The sequence below is a fragment of the Pseudophryne corroboree genome, chromosome 3 (genome assembly GCF_028390025.1).
Source record: "Pseudophryne corroboree isolate aPseCor3 chromosome 3, aPseCor3.hap2, whole genome shotgun sequence".
Classification (NCBI taxonomy): Eukaryota; Metazoa; Chordata; class Amphibia; order Anura; family Myobatrachidae; genus Pseudophryne; species Pseudophryne corroboree.
In genome coordinates, this window is record NC_086446.1 from 404,366,143 (window position 1) to 404,385,946 (window position 19,804).

At 46.5% G+C, this 19,804-nt stretch overlaps 1 protein-coding gene and 2 non-coding genes across 7 annotated transcripts in view; all 3 read right to left on the minus strand.

Annotated features, from left to right (window-relative positions):
- The window catches only part of PHF20 (PHD finger protein 20), a 360,572-nt gene that overhangs the window by 105,418 nt on the left and 235,350 nt on the right, over positions 1–19,804 (minus strand). The gene's annotated exons all lie outside the window — the stretch shown is intronic.
- Positions 14,810–14,916, minus strand: LOC134899963 (U6 spliceosomal RNA). Its single transcript, XR_010173487.1, has one exon. It is a non-coding gene; the product is annotated as a U6 spliceosomal RNA (small nuclear RNA).
- LOC134899896 (U5 spliceosomal RNA) lies at positions 15,509–15,623 on the minus strand. Its single transcript, XR_010173442.1, has one exon. It is a non-coding gene; the product is annotated as a U5 spliceosomal RNA (small nuclear RNA).

Consider the following 19,804-nt stretch of genomic DNA (forward strand, 5'->3'; position numbering starts at 1 on the left):
TCCGGGAACGGACGACAAGGTCAGGTCCTGTGTTAGATCCCTCTGGAGCTAATGGTGTCCAGTAGCCTAAGCAGCGCAACCTAGCCGCAGTTAGTAGGTTTGCTTCTCTCCCCTCAGTCCCACGTAGCAGAGAGTCTGTTGCCAGCAGAAGCTCTCTGAAAATAAAAAAACCTTACTAAAATACTTTTATTAGCAAGCTCAGGAGAGCTCACTAAAAGCACCCAGCTCTGTCCGGGCACAGATTCTAACTGAGGTCTGGAGGAGGGGCATAGAGGGAGGAGCCAGTGCACACCAGATAGTACTAAATCTTTCTTTAGAGTGCCCAGTCTCCTGCGGAGCCCGCTATTCCCCATGGTCCTTACGGAGTCTCCAGCATCCACAAGGACGTTCAAGAAATATATATATTATATATACACATATACACACAGAGAGAGAGGGAGAGAGAAAGAATCGCCCGCGTGCATCTTCAAGTTTTAAATTCACTACCCAACCCATAAAAAATAAAAATAAAAAATTATCTGAAGATCCATAGCCTATATGTTGACCGAGAGTCTAAGCAACATATCAATTTTCAAAATGCGATCAGCTCAGCAACCCCGAAAACTATGGATTTGACACTGTCAGCATATTGGGGGGCGGGGGGGCAAAATGACCGATAGGGTCTGAACTTGGTCTTAGCATTGCGAGTGTCACTATGCATTTCAGCGACCCCGAAAACTATGGATTCCTCCATGTCATCCCCAACCCCTAGGAGTGATATAGATATATATATAGATATTGATATATAGATATTGATATATATATATATATATATATATATATATATATATATCAATATCTATATATATCTAAGGCGGGGTTATAGGGGAGATGAGCCAAGCATTCTGGGACAAGCCAGATCTTTAACTATTTGGTGCCCGACTCTCGTTCATCACCTACAACCCCCAATGTTCCCTGTGGAAACTATGAACCCTGATGAAGAAAGTGTCAATATTAAGTTGCCAAAATGTTTTACTTTATCCTGTTCCTTTCCCAAATCTGCCATGAACACCAGGGTTTTTTTTTCCCCTTGAAGGAATGTTCTCAATTATCAACAGTGTTATATATGAGTGATGAGAGCATCTTCAAATTACCTAGAATACTAAAGTTTCATACTTCTAACAAGGTAGGGGAGGGGGAAGAATTCCAGCACTTTTTCCCCCCGGCTGCCATTAGATGGTGCATGACAGCAATTCAATTGTTGCTTTGTTCAGGCCCAAATAGCTCAGGAGTTTTGTCGCTCAAAGCAGTACTTTAGATTGGTTTAGCCACTTTGTGCAGCTAAGCCAGATACTAATGGGCACTTGCACTCCACAGGGGGAAGTGAGGGGGGGGTTTAGTATTTTTAATTGCTTTGATGGTCACCATTACGCTTGGGCACCCACAAAACAATTGGATAGCCCCCTTAAAAAATATACAGGACCTTTGCCCTTTATTTATGCAGGTTTTTGTTCCTGCTGCTCAACAATGTGCTACCACTTCATTGTATACAATAACTGAACAAAAAATAATACCTCTCTCAACTGGGCAAATTTATGTAAATGAAGACTGTAAGGGCTATATTTCTAAAGCAAAGCTGACACTGGGGATTGCAGAGAAAATAGGATTTTGGTACTTACCAGGTAAATCCTTTTCTTTGAATCCATAGGGGGCACTAGAGTACTCTTGGGATATGGACGGCTTCCGTAGGAAACACGGCACTGAATATTTAAATTTAGAACACTCCACCCCTCCATATCCCCGAGTACCTCAGTGTTTTTTACCGAGCCGAACAGGAACCATAGAGGAGGTTGACAATGGAGTATTACATATAACATAACGGACAACAACGAAGTTGACACATAACGTTACTGACAACTAAACAGTTGACCCCATAACCAGCACTTGAAAATTTGAACCAGTCTGTGAGAATGTGTTACCATAAGATCCCCTGAACTTACCACAAACCAGGTAAAACTACTCTGGGTGGGCGTCCAGTGCCCCCTATGGATTCAAAGAAAAGGATTTACCTGGTAAGTACCAAAATCCTATTTTCTTATTCATCCACTAGGGGTCACTGGAGTACTCTTGGGACGTACCAAAGCTTCCCCCGTGGGCGGGAGAACTGTTTTGGCACCTGTAACACTAGGCGGCCAAAGCTAGATGCTGATGCCGCAAACGTATCAAACTTGTAAAAGCGCACAAACGTGTGCACTGAAGACCATGTAGCCGCACGGCAAAGCTGCGTCGTAGAAGCTCCACGACCAGCTGCCCATGAAGTTCCCACAGAACGTGTGGAATGAGCTGTTACTGATGTAGGCAGCTGTAACCTAGCATTAAGGTAAGCCTGACGTATAGTCAGTTTTATCCATCTGGATAAGGTCTGCTTAGAAGCTGGCCAACCCATCTTGGCAGCATCATAGAGAACAAACAACGTATCCGTCTTACGAACTGTAGACGTTCGGGATACATAAACGCGTAATGCGCGTACCACATCCAGAGTTCCAGAATGTGCTGTTAACACAGGAACTACTATTGGTTGATTGATGTGAAAAGATGACACTACCTTTGGTAAGAAAGCGGGATTCGTCCGAAGTTCCGCTCTGTCATCATGAAACACCAAATACGGTGGCTTGCATGACAAGACACCCAAATCTGAAACACGCCTTGCCGAAGCTAAGGCTAGAAGAAAAAATAGGATTTTGGTACTTACCAGGTAAATCCTTTTCTTTGAATCCATAGGGGGCACTGGAGTACTCTTGGGATATGGACGGCTTCCACCGGAAGAAGGCACTGAATAAATTAATTTTTGAGACTACTCCTCCCCTCCATATCCTCGAGCACTTCAGTGTTTTTTACTGAGCCGAACAGGATCGATAGAGAGATTGACCAAAGGAGAATTACATATAATCTCACGGACAACAATAAAGTTGACACAAAACGTAACAGACAACTAAACAGTTGACACCATAACTGATTAACCCTTGTTAAATTTAAACCAGTCGTGAAAGTGTGTTACCATAAGAACCACTGAACTTCCTAAAACAGGTAAACTGCTCTGGGTGGGCGTCCAGTGCCCCCTATGGATTCAAAGAAAAGGATTTACCTGGTAAGTACCAAAATCCTATTTTCTTTATCATCCACTAGGGGTCACTGGAGTACTCTTGGGATGTACCAAAGTTTCCTCCGTGGTGGGAGAGCTGTTTGGCACTTGTAACACTAAACGGCCAAAGCTAGATGCTGATGCCGCGAAAGTATCAAACTTGTAAAAGCGCACAAACGTGTGCACTGAAGACCAAGTAGCCGCACGGCAAAGCTGTGTCGTAGAAGCCCCACGACTCGCTGCCCATGACGTTCCCACAGAACGTGTGGAATGAGCTGTTACTGAAGTAGGTGGCTGTAACCTAGCATAAAGGTAAGCCTGACGTATGGTCAGTTTGATCCATCTGGATAAGGTTTGCTTAGAGGCTGGCCAACCCCTCTTAGCCGCATCATAGAGAACAAACAACGTATCCGTTTTACGCACAGTAGACGTTCGGGATACATAGATGCGCAATGCGCGAACCACATCCAACGTTCCAGAATCTCCTGTTAACACAGGAACTACTATTGGTTGATTGATGTGAAAAGACGACACTACCTTTGGTAGAAAAGCGGGATTCGTCCGAAGTTCCGCTCTGTCATCATGAAAACTAAATACGGTGACTTGCACGACAAGGCACCCAGATCTGAAACACGCCTAGCCGAAGCTAAGGCTAAAAGAAAAATCGTTTTCCAAGTGAGAAATTTAATATCCACTTGTCGTAAAGGTTCAAAGTAATCGGACTGTAAGAAATCTAAAACCAGATTCAAGTCCCATGGTGCTGTAGGTGGAATGAAAGGAGGCTGTATCCTCTTTACACCCTGTAAAAACGTATGTATTGACGGCAACGAGGCCAATTTCCTTTGAAAGAAAATTGACAACGCAGATACCTGCACCTTTAGTGTGGAAAGACGTAGTCATCCATCTAACCCCATCTGTAAAAATAACAAAAGACGGGATAAATTAAAAGATGATGTCGGAAATTTCCGAGCTTCACACCAACTTATATAAGTACGCCAGATTCTGTAATAATGAGCTGCCGTAACCGGCTTCCTAGCTCGTACCATGGTTGGTATAACAGACTCAGGAATGCCCTCTCTTCTTAAGATGGCCTTTTCAACAGCCACCCCGTCAAACGCAGCCGCGCTAAATCGGGGTAAAGGAACGGACCCTGTTGTAACAGGTCCGGACGTAGTGGGAGTGGCCACGGATCGTCTGCGAGTAACCCGAGGAGATCCGAGAACCAAGCCCTCCGAGGCCAATGAGGCGCTATTAGTATGACTGTGACGGACCCTCTCTTGATCCGTTTTAGCAACAGCGGGAGCAGCGGAAACGGTGGAAACAGATACACAAGGCTGTACGGCCACGTGGCTGTGAGAGCATCCACCGCCACTGCCCCTGGATCTCTTGTTCTGGACACATATCGTGACACCTGATGATTGTGGCGGGATGCCATCAGATCCACCTGAGGGTACCCCCACTTCTGGATCAACATCTGAAATACTTCTGGATTTAATGCCCACTCTCCTGGATGAAAATCCCGACGACTGAGAAAATCTGCCTCCCAGTTGTCCACTCCCGGAATGAACACTGCCGACAATATCACCTGGTGATATTCGGCCCATCTGAGGATCCGAGCTACTTCCCGCATTGCCATGCGGCTTCTCGTTCCTCCTTGTTTGTTTATGTATGCGACTGCCGTCGCATTGTCTGACTGCACCTGAACAGTCTGAAAACGAAACATGTACACTGCTTGTCTTAGAGCATTGTAAATCGCCCTGAGTTCCAGAACATTTATGGATAGCGATCTTTCGTGATTTGCCCAGAGGCCCTGGAGCCGATGACTCTGAACTACAGCTCCCCAACCTCTGAGACTTGCGTCTGTTGTCAGAATTATCCAATTCACGACGCCGAATCGTCTCCCTGCAGATAGATTGTGTATTTTTAACCACCAGAGAAGAGACACCCTGACTTGTGGCGACAATCTCACCCTGTGGTGCAACTGTAGATGTGATCCCGACCATTGCGCTAACACCTCCAGTTGAAACGGACGCGAGTGAAACCTTCCGAACTGAAGTGCTTCGAAAGCCGCCACCATTGTGCCTAAAAGGCGAATGCACAAATGTACTGAGACTGTGCGTGGCTTGAGCACTAATTGCACCAGATGACGAATGACCTGTACTTTCTGTTGTGGCAGGTAAACCTTTTGTTTTACTGTATCGAGAATCATCCCTAGGAATTGAAGTCGCTGACACGGAATTAGATGTGATTTCTTTAAACTGACTATCCAACCGTGCTGAACTAGTACATTGTACGTTAGCAAAGCATGCTGGAGAAGCAATTGTTGAGACGGAGCCTTTATGAGTAGATCGTCCAAATACGGAACAATTATTACCCCTAGGGACCTGAGATGAGCTATCATCACGGACATTACCTTGGTGAATACCCGAGGCGCTGATGAGAGGCCAAACGGGAGAGCCTGAAACTGGTAATGGTCTCGCCTTATCGCAAACCTTAAGAAACTCTGGTGAGGTGGCCAAATCGGAATGTGTAAGTACGCATCCTTGAGATCCAGTGCAATCATGAATTCCTGCGGCTCTAACCCTGCAATTATTGACCTGAGAGATTCCATCTTGAATCTGTGGTAAGTGACGTAATGATTGAGACCTTTTAGGTTCAATATTGGCCTGACTGAGCCATCTGGTTTTGGTACCAGAAACAGACTGGAATAATAACCCTGCCCCTGTTCCTGCACGGGGACCGGAATTACAACTGCAGCATTCAGCAGAGACTGAATGGCAACCTGCAGAACTGCTTTCTTGTCGTCCGCCACAGGCAGTCCTGTCGTGAAAAATCTTCCTGTCGGAAGATAATCGAACTCTATTTTGTAACCCTCTAATACTAACTTGCGGATCCACCCATCTGTGGACGTCTGCAGCCACGCCCCCTGAAAGCTCTGAAGGCGTGCTCCCACAATTGGAGATCCGAGATGGGCTGGGAGCCCGTCATGCCACTGGTTTGTTAGTGGTCTTAGTGTCTTGACGACGTGCATTGGATTGTCGAGCACTACGTCCCCGACCTCTTCTACCAGGCGTGACTGCTCCTGTGCCCTGCCCACGAAAGGGCTGAGTTCTAAAGGATTTGAACGCCGGACCAGAATATTTCCGTTTAGGTATAGTTGTAGGCGATGGAAGAAACACAGACTTTCCTCCAGTAGCCTCAGAAATCCATTTGTCCAATTCAGGACCGAAAAGCTTCTCGCCATCATAAGGCAATGCCTCTATACCTTTTTTAACCTCCGTCTCCGCCTGCCAAGAACGCAGCCAAAGTGCTCGTCGTACTATGACTAGCGATGAGGACAGGCGAGAAGTAAGCTGACAGACGTCAGTAGAAGCTGTACATAGATATTCAGCAGCTTCCCAGATTTGATCCGCGAGAAGTATAAGATGGTCATCTTGCAGAGCCGACTTGAGCTCTTTTATCCATACCATTAAAGCTTTAGTAACCCAAATGCCAACCAACCCAGGTCTCAGTAGCACTCCAGCTGCTGTATACATGGACCTTAGCATAGCCTCTATTTTACGATCTGCAGGGTCTTTAAGCGTAGTAGCAGTTGGTACTGGTATGGTTAACTTCCTTGTAAGTTTGGATACGGATGAATCCACCAATGGTGGGTTCTCCCAAGTAGCTGTCATGGACTCTGGAAACGGGTAACTCGATTTAAATCTACGAGGAATAGAAAACCGTTTATCCGGATTTTTCCGTGATTCCAGTAACATTTTATTAAGAGATTCCGAAATAGGGAAACACATCGGAGATCTCTGTCGTTTAGTAAAAACTACCTCATCATTCGTCAGGGGCTCCTCAGTTTCCGTAAACTCCAGCGACTGACGTACTGCTCTGATGAGATTGTCAATACCTGGGCTGTCAAAATCGTCACTATCTGACTGTTGCCCTATTTCGCCCTCCTCATACTCCTGTTCAGTGAGGTCTAGTATCCCAGAGACTGGAGAATTATTAGGAAAAGGAAATTTATCTTTTCCACTCAAGGTGGGCCTCTGACCAGATTGAGACTCTGGTAACTCAAATGGTCTCATTTTAAACTCAGATCTTGCCGCCTCTCTTTCTTCACGAGAGGCGGCCAGCTCCGATTGTAAACCAACTAATAAATCTGCAAGTAAAGCCCATGGAGGGTCCAGAGATGGTGGTTTTACTTCTGAAATCGTATTTATGGCTGTATTAACAACACATGCTGTACATGTGGTGGATCCATCAGGCAACACACTCTTACAGACATGACATGAAAAATGTTTCTTAGATTTTGCTGGTGTCTTACTCATTATAAAAGACAGACAATACAAACTACACACAGACAGACTGCACGACTCAGTAATAACACCAAAGTTCCTGGTATATATCAGGCAAGTGCAGTGCCTGCCAGCAATAATAGGATTTTGGTACTTACCAGGTAAATCCTTTTCTTTGAATCCATAGGGGGCACTGGAGTACTCTTGGGATATGGACGGGCGTAGCCGAACAAAAGGCACTGAATATTCAAATTTAGGACCCTCCCCCCCCTCCATATCCCCAAGTACCTCAGTGTACTTTGCCAGTGTTTTTTACTGAGCGAACAGGATATAGAGAGGTTGACAATGGAGAATCCCTATAACATAACGGACAACCACAAAGTTGATCCGTAACCTTATTGTCAACTAAACAGTTGACACCTTAACCGATAGAACTTTATAATTTGAGCCAATCGGTGAAAATAAGAATTTACTTACCGATAATTCTATTTCTCGGAGTCCGTAGTGGATGCTGGGGTTCCTGAAAGGACCATGGGGAATAGCGGCTCCGCAGGAGACAGGGCACAAAAAAGTAAAGCTTTACTAGGTCAGGTGGTGTGCACTGGCTCCTCCCCCTATGACCCTCCTCCAGACTCCAGTTAGGTACTGTGCCCGGACGAGCATACACAATAAGGGAGGCATTTTGAATCCCGGGTAAGACTCATACCAGCCACACCAATCACACCGTACAACTTGTGATCTAAACCCAGTTAACAGTATGACAACAGAAAGGGCCTCTTAAAGATGGCTCCTTAACAATAACCCGAATTAGTTAACAATAACTATGTACAAGTATTGCAGATAATCCGCACTTGGGATGGGCGCCCAGCATCCACTACGGACTCCGAGAAATAGAATTATCGGTAAGTAAATTCTTATTTTCTCTATCGTCCTAAGTGGATGCTGGGGTTCCTGAAAGGACCATGGGGATTATACCAAAGCTCCCAAACGGGCGGGAGAGTGCGGATGACTCTGCAGCACCGAATGAGAGAACTCCAGGTCCTCCTTTGCCAGGGTATCAAATTTGTAAAATTTTACAAACGTGTTCTCCCCCGACCACGTAGCTGCTCGGCAGAGTTGTAATGCCGAGACCCCTCGGGCAGCCGCCCAAGATGAGCCCACCTTCCTTGTGGAGTGGGCTTTTACAGTTTTAGGCTGTGGCAGGCCTGCCACAGAATGTGCAAGTTGAATTGTGTTACAAATCCAACGAGCAATCGACTGCTTAGAAGCAGGTGCGCCCAACTTGTTGGGTGCATACAATATAAACAGCGAGTCAGATTTTCTGACTCCAGCCGTCCTTGCAATGTATATTTTTAAGGCTCTGACAACGTCCAACAACTTGGAGTCCTCCAAGTCGCTAGTGGCCGCAGGCACCACAATAGGTTGGTTCAGATGAAATGCTGATACCACTTTAGGGAGAAAATGCGGACGAGTCCGCAGTTCTGCCCTATCCGAATGGAAGATTAGATAAGGACTTTTATAAGATAAAGCCGCCAATTCAGATACTCTCCTGGCAGAGGCCAGGGCTAGTAACATAGTCACTTTCAATGTGAGATATTTCAAATCCACCTTTTTCAATGGTTCAAACCAATGGGATTTGAGGAAATCTAAAACTACATTTAGATCCCACGGTGCCACCGGAGGCACCACAGGAGGCTGTATATGCAGTACTCCCTTGACAAAAGTCTGGACCTCAGGGACAGAGGCCAATTCTTTTTGGAAGAATATTGACAGGGCCGAAATTTGAACCTTAATGGATCCCAATTTGAGACCCATAGATAATCCTGATTGCAGGAAATGTAGGAAACGACCCAGTTGGAATTCCTCCGTCGGAACCCTCCGATCCTCGCACCACGCTACATATTTTCGCCAAATGCGGTGATAATGTTTCACGGTGACTTCCTTCCGTGCCTTAATCAAGGTAGGAATGACTTCTTCTGGAATGCCTTTCCCTTTTAGGATCTGGCGTTCAACCGCCATGCCGTCAAACGCAGCCGCGGTAAGTCTTGAAAAAGACAGGGACCCTGCTGTAGCAGGTCCCTTCTCAGAGGTAGAGGCCACGGTTCGTCCGTGAGCATCTCTTGAAGTTCCGGATACCAAGTCCTTCTCGGCCAATCCGGAACCACTAGTATTGTTCTTACTCTTCTTTGCCGTATGATCTTCAATACCTTTGGTATGAGCGGCAGAGGAGGAAACACATACACTGACTGGTACACCCAAGGAGTTACCAGTGCGTCCACAGCTATTGCCTGTGGATCTCTTGACCTGGCGCAATATTTGTCCAGTTTCTTGTTGAGGCGAGACGCCATCATGTCTACAATTGGTCTTTCCCAACGGTCTATTAACATGTTGAAGACTTCTGGATGTAGACCCCACTCTCCCGGATGAAGATCGTGTCTGCTGAGGAAGTCTGCTTCCCAGTTGTCCACGCCCGGGATGAACACTGCTGACAGTGCTATCACGTGATTCTCCGCCCAGCGAAGAATCTTGGCAGCTTCTGCCATTGCACTCCTGCTTCTTGTGCCGCCCTTCCTGTTTACATGGGCGACCGCCGTGATGTTGTCCGACTGAATCAACACCGGCTTTCCTTGCAGGAGAAGTTCCGCCTGGCTTAGAGCATTGTAGATTGCTCTTAGTTCCAGAATGTTTATGTGAAGAGACTTTTCCAGACTCGTCCATACTCCCTGGAAGTTTCTTCCTTGTGTGACTGCTCCCCAGCCTCTCAGGCTGGCGTCCGTGGTCACCAGGATCCAATCCTGAATGCCGAATCTGCGGCCTTCTAATAGGTGAGCCTTCTGCAACCACCACAGAAGTGACACCCTTGTCTTTGGTGACAGGGTTATTCGCAGGTGCATCTGCAGATGCGACCCTGACCATTTGTCCAACAGATCCCTTTGGAATATTCTTGCATGGAATCTGCCGAATGGAATTGCTTCGTAAGAAGCCACCATTTTTCCCAGGACTCTTGTGCATTGATGTACTGACACTTTTCCTGGTTTTAGGAGGTTCCTGACCAGATCGGATAACTCCTTGGCTTTTTCCTCTGGAAGGAAAACCTTTTTCTGAACCGTGTCCAGAATCATTCCTAGGAACAGCAGACGAGTTGTCGGGATTAAATGGGATTTTGGAATATTCAGAATCCACCCGTGTTGTCTTAGCACCTCTTGAGATAGTGCTAAAGCTGTCTCCAGCTGTTCTCTGGACCTTGCCCTTATTAGGAGATCGTCCAAGTATGGGATAACTAATACGCCTTTTCTTCGAAGAAGAATCATCATCTCGGCCATTACCTTGGTAAAGACCCGAGGCGCCGTGGACAATCCGAACGGCAGCGTCTGAAACTGATAGTGACAGTTTTGAACAATGAACCTGAGGTACCCCTGGTGTGCGGGGTAAATCGGAACGTGTAGATACGCATCCTTGATGTCCAAGGATACCATAAAGTCCCCTTCTTCCAGGTTCGCTATCACTGCTCTGAGTGACTCCATCTTGAACTTGAACTTTTTTATGTAGAGGTTCAAGGACTTCAGATTTAGAATAGGCCTTACCGAGCCATCCGGCTTCGGTACCACAAATAGAGTGGAATAATACCCCTTTCCTTGTTGTAATAGGGGTACTTTGACTATCACCTGCTGAGCGTACAGCTTGTGAATGGCTTCCAACACCCTCTCCCTTTCGGAAGAGACGGTTGGTAAGGCAGACTTCAGGAAACGATGAGGAGGATCCGTCTCTAATTCCAACCTGTACCCCTGAGATATTATCTGCAGGATCCAGGGGTCTACCTGCGAGTGAGCCCACTGCGCGCTGTAATTTTTGAGACGGCCCCCCACTGTCCCCGAGTCCGCTTGAGAGGCCCCAGCGTCATGCTGAGGTTTTTGCAGGAGCCGGGGAGGGCTTCTGTTCCTGGGAAGGAGCTGCCTGTTGGTGTCTCTTCCCTCTTCCTCTGCCTCGTGGCAGGTACGACAAGCCCTTTGCTCTCTTATTTTTGTAGGAGCGAAAAGGCTGCGGTTGAAAGGTCGGTGCCTTTCTCTGTTGGGGAGTGACTTGAGGTAAAAAAGTGGATTTCCCGGCAGTAGCCGTGGCCACCAAGTCTGATAGACCAACTCCAAATAACTCCTCCCCTTTATACGGCAAAACCTCCATGTGACGTTTTGAATCCGCATCGCCTGTCCACTGTCGTGTCCATAAGGCTCTTCTGGCTGAAATGGACATAGCACTCACCCGAGATGCCAGTGTGCAAATATCCCTCTGTGCATCACGCATATAGATAAATGCATCCTTTATTTGTTCTAACGACAGTAAAACATTGTCCCTATCTAGGGTATCAATATTTTCAATCAGGGATTCTGACCAAACTACTCCAGCACTGCACATCCAGGCAGTTGCTATAGCTGGTCGTAGTATAACACCTGCATGTGTGTATATATTCTTTTGAATAACTTCCATCTTTCTATCTGATGGATCCTTAAGTGCGGCCGTCTCAGGAGAGGGTAACGCCACTTGTTTGGATAAGCGTGTGAGCGCCTTGTCCACCTTAGGGGGTGTTTCCCAGCGCGCCCTAACCTCTGGCGGGAAAGGGTATAATGCCAATAACTTTTTTGAAATTATCAACTTTTTATCAGGAGCAACCCACGCTTCATCACACACGTCATTTAATTCTTCTGATTCAGGAAAAACTGTTTGTAGTTTTTTTCACACCATACATAATACCCTGTTTTACGGTATCTGTAGTATCAGCTAAATGTAACGTCTCCTTCATTGCCAAAATCATATAACGTGTGGCCCTACTGGAAAATACGTTTGAATTTCTACCGTCGTCACTGGAATCAGTGCCCGTGTCTGGGTCTGTGTCGACCGACTGAGGCAAAGGGCGTTTTACAGCCCCTGACGGTGTTTGAGGCGCCTGGACAGGCATTAATTGATTGTCCGGCCGCCTCATGTCCTCAACTGACTGTTTAAGGGAAGATAAACCATCACGTAATTCCACAAATAAAGGCATCCATTCTGGTGTCGACCCCCTGGGGGGTGACATCTGCATATTTGGCAATTGCTCCGCCTCCACACCAATATCGTCCTCATACATGTCGACACCACGTACCGACACACACCGCAAACTCACAGGGAATGCTCTAATGAAGACAGGACCCACTAGCCCTTTTGGGGAGACAGAGGGAGAGTCTGCCAGCACACACCACAAAGCGCTATATATACAAGGGATATCCTTATATTAAGTGCTCCCTTATAGCTGCTTTAATATATATATATATATAGCCATTAATGTGCCCCCCCTCTCTGTTTTACCCTGTTTCTGTAGTGCAGTGCAGGGGAGAGACCTGGGAGCCGTTCTGACCAGCGGAGCTGTGACAGAAAATGGCGCCGTGTGCTGAGGAGATAGGCCCCGCCCCTTTTTCGGCGGGTTCTTCTCCCGCTATTTTTCCAGTCAGGCAGGGGTTAAATATCTCCATATAGCCCCTATGGGCTATATGTGAGGTATTTTTAGCCTTGTATAAGGTTTATATTTGCCTCTCAGAGCGCCCCCCCCCCAGCGCTCTGCACCCTCAGTGACTGCCCAGTGAAGTGTGCTGAGAGGAAAATGGCGCACAGCTGCAGTGCTGTGCGCTACCTTATGAAGACTGAGGAGTCTTCAGCCGCCGGTTTCCGGACCTCTTCACGCTTCAGCATCTGCAAGGGGGTCGGCGGCGCGGCTCCGGGACCGGACTCCACGGCTGGGCCTGTGTTCGATCCCTCTGGAGCTAATGGTGTCCAGTAGCCAAGCAGCAAATCCACTCTGCATGCAGGTGAGTTTACTACTTTCCCCCTAAGTCCCACGTTGCAGTGATCCTGTTGCCAGCAGGACTCACTGTAAAGAAAAAAACCTAAACTAAACTTTCTCTAAGCAGCTCTTTAGGAGAGCCACCTAGATTGCACCCTTCTCGTTCGGGCACAAAATCTAACTGGAGTCTGGAGGAGGGTCATAGGGGGAGGAGCCAGTGCACACCACCTGACCTAGTAAAGCTTTACTTTTTTGTGCCCTGTCTCCTGCGGAGCCGCTATTCCCCATGGTCCTTTCAGGAACCCCAGCATCCACTTAGGACGATAGAGAAAATGTGTTACCATAAGCTCCTTTGAGCTTAATACCACCCAAATAAAATTTGTTCACTAAGCTCCCTTGAGCTTAAAACAACCCAGGTAAAACTGCTCTGGGTGGGCGTCCAGTGCCCCCTATGGATTCAAAGAAAAGGATTTACCTGGTAAGTACCAAAATCCTATTTTCTTTATCATCCACTAGGGGTCACTGGAGTACTCTTGGGACGTACCAAAGCTTCCCTCGTGGGCGGGAGAGCTGTTTGATACTTGTAACAGTAGGCAGGCCAAAGCTAAATGCTGATGGCGCCACCATTAATAACGTATAAACGTGCACAAACGTGGTGCACTGAAGGCTATGTAGCCGCGTCGTAGACGCTCCACGACCCGCTGGGTCTGACATTCCCACAGAACCTGTGGGATGAGCTATTACTGACGTAGGCGATTGTAACTTAGCCTTAAAGTAAGCCTGACTTGTAGTCATTATTATTATCCAACTGGATAATGTCTGCTGAGAAACTGGCTAACCCCAGTTGGCAGCATCATAGAGACCAAACAACGTATTCATATCACGTACTGTAGACGTTTGGTACATATATAAACGCGTAATGCGTGTACCACATTCCGAATTCTAGAATGTGCTGTCCCCACAGGAACCACTATTGGTATATTGATGTGAAGAATACGAAAGCGGATTTCGTCCGAAGATCTGCTTTGTCATGAGAAACTGAAATACGGTGGCTTGGAATACAAGGCACCCAAATATGAAAACAAAACCCTTGCCGAAGCACCCGTGCCGAAGGCAAGGCTAGAAGAAAAATGTTTGCCAAAGTGAGAAACTTAATTCTCATTTGTTGTAAAGGTTCAAAAAATATGAAACTTAATTCCCCTTTGTTGAAAGGGTTCCAAAATATGAAAACTGTAATAAATCTGAACCCAACCTCAAATCGCCTGGCGCTGTAGGTGGGATAAATAGAGTCTGAACTTTGGTGACACCTTGTAGAAAGATGTTTACAGACGCAAATAGAGACAAACGTCTTTGAAAATACGTTTACCACACAGATACCTGCACTGTTAGTGCAGATGAACGCAGTTTTCCATCCCATCCCGTTTAACAGAATACGGGTACTTGAAGTATGATGTTGGAAACTTCCGAGGTTTACAACCTATGTAAGCACACGAAATTTTTTTTTTTTTAATAATGAGCTGCCTTAAGCGGCTTACTATTTCGTTACATGGTTGGTATAACCGATACTGTAATGCTCTATTTTTTTAAGAGGGCGGTCTTATGGAACGCTTCACGAATTTGCGTGTCATCCTTGCGCAGGGGCCATGCTAATCTTCTCTGTATCGTTCCAATTTTAGTATATGTGCTGCCGAAGCGAGCACTGAACCCTCACCCCGTCAACCGCAGCTGCGGTACATAGATAATAGGTACATAGGTAACTATGGGTAAAAGAACGTTCCCTGATGTAACAGGTTGGACGTATTATGAGCGGGCCAAGATCGTGTGCAAGTATTCCTTGAAAAATCGAGAAGCAAACTTCTCCGAAACCCATGAGATACCACGAGTATGACTGTGACGAACTGTCTTCTGATCCGTTTTGGCAACGAAGAGAGAAGCGGAAAATGGTGGAGCCCGATACACGATGCTGAATGACCCCATGAATGTGATGTACACATACTGAGCTTTTGTAATTGTGGCGAGATGCCATCATGTATACTTGAGGGTAACTCCCTTCTGTGGACTCACATATGAAACACTTCTGGATTTAATGTCCAGTTCCAAGATCCAAACCCTGACGGGTGAGATCGTCTGTCTAACAGATGTCCACTCACGGATGGATCTCTTGACATTTTCACATAATGGCGTTCTGAGCCATTGAAGATTTGAGTTACCTGCCGCATTGCCATGCGGCTTCTTGGTTCTCACTGGTTGTTGAGTATGCAACTGCCGTTGCTTTGTTTGACTGCTTAAGGGCAGCGTGAGCCAGGCATGAAAAACAAAATTACATGAAACTCACGGTTGTTCCTCTCCACAGAAATCTTTAGCAAAAAGCGAAAGATTTATTCGTTCTGAAGAGAAACCAGAGTCTATCCGTGGTCAGACTGAAAGCGAATCCTTTATCGCATTGTAAAATGCACAGAGTTCTAGGACATGTATTGACAGCAATCTGTCGTGTTTTAGAACCTTTGCGCTGATTGTAACTACAAATCCTGACTCTCTGCGACTGTCGTCCAGAGTATATGCACCCTTGTCCCTCTGTGGGAAACGCGAGTGAAGGGTGGGGACCTAAATTGAAAACACATCTTTATTCTTAATAGGAGAATACACCAATGTACCGCTAGTGTGCGTGTTTTGCACTAATTACTAGATGTACTTCCTTGCTGGTGTAGTAGGTAAAAGTCTTTGATTTACCGTATTTATAATCTTACCTAGGAATTGACATCCTTTAGACAAAATTAGATGCGATTGTTTGCGAACTTGATCTGCTATCGCAGTATACCTTAGCAGCGCAAGTTAGAGGAACTTTGTTAATACATAGTTCTTATGTGAGATGAGCTATCATCCCAACATCACATTGGTAAATACCGGAAGCGATAAGCAACGGTAGACATGAAGATCAAATGCAATTATGCAATTTTGTGGCTCCAATAAGCAAATACTAACTGCAGAAAAGCCATTTTCTAACTGTAGTAAATGACTTGCTTATTGATATAGCAACGGAGCTGTTTGGTTTTGCTCAAACAGAGGGGAATAAGTAACTCTGACACTGTTGGCGTACTATTGCCTGGTTTATAAGCCAGCAAAGACTAAATGATCACCTGCCAAACCCTTCGACAGAAGCAGTTTTGTACTTTAAGCTGTAAATAGCTGAGACATATATGAGTTGAAGTCATGAAACCTCGCAAATGTAACATGTAAAGACCCGCTTCCACAATTGTAAAAGAGGTCATCAAACCACTGGTTTGCTGACTGTAACGTCCTGTCGTTACAAGTCTAATGGCTGACTATCATAAAGGGATAAAACGCCGTTACAAGTATACTGTATGCGCTAATGGCTGAATATCATGAAGGGATAAAATGCCGTTACAAGCATATCAAATTTAGGAGCAAACAAGCTCTGGCCTTGTCGCGCTTTACTAGCGACAATGAAAATAACCGGCGTTAGCAGAAGCTTTACAGATATACTCTGCAGCTTCTTTTAACAGTGATCGGCATGGTTTCATACATAGCTTCTAGTGACCCAAATGTATCTTGGGTTTTTATAATGTTTGACAGAAACGCATATACTAATGGCGGATCGCATTCTTTTGGAAACGATTATGTATGATTGTCCAAAACCCCGCACTATCTGAGTGCTGGAGTAATGTACCGTTCTTACTCGTAGTTATTGGTGTGAGATTTGACCTATAATCGTGCATTAAATTATAAGACCAGTGAAATAAACCCTCTGGTACCCAAAGGGAAATTGGCCCTTTGGAAAAACTGTCTTTTGTTAGAGCTGGCGGAGTAACTCCGAGACTCCGATACCGCTCTTTTAATTTGAATTGCCACTGTAATATTTTTAAAAGTATTTTTAGTCTGCACTAGAGCCTTATTCGCTATGTAGACAGACAACATAATTGGCAACAGACAGACACTTGCACGATTATATGGCACATATATATATATATATATATATATATATATATATATATATATATATATATATATATATATATATATATATGTTATTGCTGAACAGCATATTTATATGAAACTCATGGTTGTTTCTCTGTACGGAAATCTTTAGGAAGCTAAAGTGATCTTTATGTGAAAAGCAGTTCACATGGGCATATGAAACCCGAACCAAATTCCTATTAACACCCCTGCGCCTTCCGGTGGCTTAAAGATGTAGGGCAGGAATGTTCTAGAATTATCCTGACCTAAAAATTTCCACTAACACCCCTGCGCCTCCTTGTGGAGCAGAGGTGTATGGCCGGAATGTATAACTGGAAAAACAACAATGATTGAAATGGGCGTCATGCCATGCTTTTACAGAAAATCACAGTACAGGTTACCTGCTGCAGTTTTAATATAGGCTTAATAGCCTATTATACAGATTATACAGTGATAATACAGGTGTATGTAAAATACATGCATTTAGTTAGCCTCTATTAATATGAACACTGCCTGCAGTGTTATTTTCTTGCAGTCTTAACAGAAAAGAACAGAAAACATGGTTAAACCTGCAATAGGCTATGCCACTGATAGGCCATTGCTAGGCCAAGCCTCATATATATATTATATATATAAAATGTACTTAACCATATAATCACAGTTGATACTGATATTATACACAGTTGTGCTAGCAAACAGCTTCATTATATATTATATATATATAAATTGTGCTGAAACATATAATTTCCTGATATTATAGTTTTAAAATTGCTGCACTGCTTGTGATAGTTTGCGCAGCCTATCTTTAACCCATGCAGCCTTCTGCTGCTGCTATGGGCATTACTCCCCCTCCCCCCCCCCCTGCCTCCCCATGTTACCTGCAGCGTACTGGGTTCGGGTGCAGGGAGAGTAGGAGAGCGATAGCAGGAGAGCGCTGTATATAGCGCCGGGGAGCCGTCCGGAAGAGCGGGCGGCGTAGAACACAGTCTCCCTGTGTGCGGCATCAGCAGCGTGCAGTGTCTCATTGAAAGAGCGGCCGGCGGCCGTGAGTGACGTGCGGCCGCTCTTTAGCACACAGGACAGTCTCGGCGGCGCCTTGCAGGGAGAGCAGGAGAGCTGTAGTGGTGCCGGGCCATCAGCGCAGTGAAAGCGGCCGGCGTCTGAGTGACGTGCGGCCGCCCTGCGCGTATCATGAATCCTCGTTAAGCGGGACCTCTTCACTCAGCGGCGGCTACAGCACACAGCAGGGCTACAGTATTACACACAGCAGGGCGGCAGCGTGAGCTGACCGCCCTGACATTCCATACCTTGTGCCGTTTTCATGCTTTTTCATGCTGGCTGTTTCAGCCTCCAGCTTCTCATCTGTGATGGGGCTTCTGCTGTAAGCTCCTTGCAGATGTAGATTCTTCCAGCTCTTTGTCTCATCCTGGCTGTGACGGAGCTTCTTTCTGTAAGCTCCGTTCAGTTTGCAGGAGACAGTGGCTGCCTGTGGCTGTGAGGGTGCTCTTTGTGAGGACCGACACGCCATGCGCTTGCTTATAGCGCCTATGGCTGTGAAGGTGCTCTTTGTGAGGACCGACACGCCATGCGCTTGCCTATAGCGCCTGTGGCTGTGAGGGTGCTCTTTGTGAGGACCGACACGCCATCCGCTGCCTTGCAGCGGCACCATCCCGGACCCATGTTTTTCCTAAACTGGGACGGGAAGTGTAAAAATTAAAAATAAAAATAAAAATCTTCTGAAATGTGGCCTTGCCACAAGCCGATGTTCATCTGTGAGCACCGAAAAAACACTGGCAAAGTACACTGAGGTACTTGGGGATATGGAGGGGGGGGGAGGGTCCTAAATTTGAATATTCAGTGCCTTTGTTCGGCTACGCCCGTCCATATCCCAAGAGTACTCCAGTGACCCCTAGTGGATGATAAAGAAAAGAAAACTGACCCCAAAATTCCCCTAGTACCACTCTTAGCCGAGATGTAATAAAGGAAACCTGGAACAGACAGGAGAACATTAACATATTAAGCATGCCAAATACTGCCAATGTCTCCCCCCCCCCCACTCCCACGACCTCCGTGTACAGCACCGGGTCGGGGCCTGTGGAAGTCTGCATAGGGCCGTGTGAGCGGCCTGTACCTGTAGGCCCAGGCAGCGGGAACTCCTCGGCTGCTGCGGGCGGATAGCGGAAGCAGCGAGCGTGCTGCATAGAGCCCTGGAGCGGCCTATGCACACGCGCTCCCGCCCGCCACACACATTTTGCGGAGTGTCTGTGTAGCCAGGCAGCGCTGCTGCGGCGCCGGGGAGCAGCGGTCTGGTATTTAAGATGCTGGGAGCGGAGAGTGAGAGCGCGCCGCATGGAGCCGTGACGCGGCCCATGCACACGCGCTCCGGGCAGCGGTGAGTACCCAATACAATCCCCAACAGTGGAGCGGCAGCAAGAGCTGACCGCCCCTAACATACCTGGACCGTGACCAAAGTCTATGACGGGGCTTCTCATCCAAGCTCCGTCCAGCTTTTTGCAGGCAGCCTGCAGGTGGAGTGAGGGAGCTCTTTACAGAGAGGTCCGACACTCACGGCTGTTCTCAGCCGCTTCCACTGTCCCTGACCCACGCCTGTTA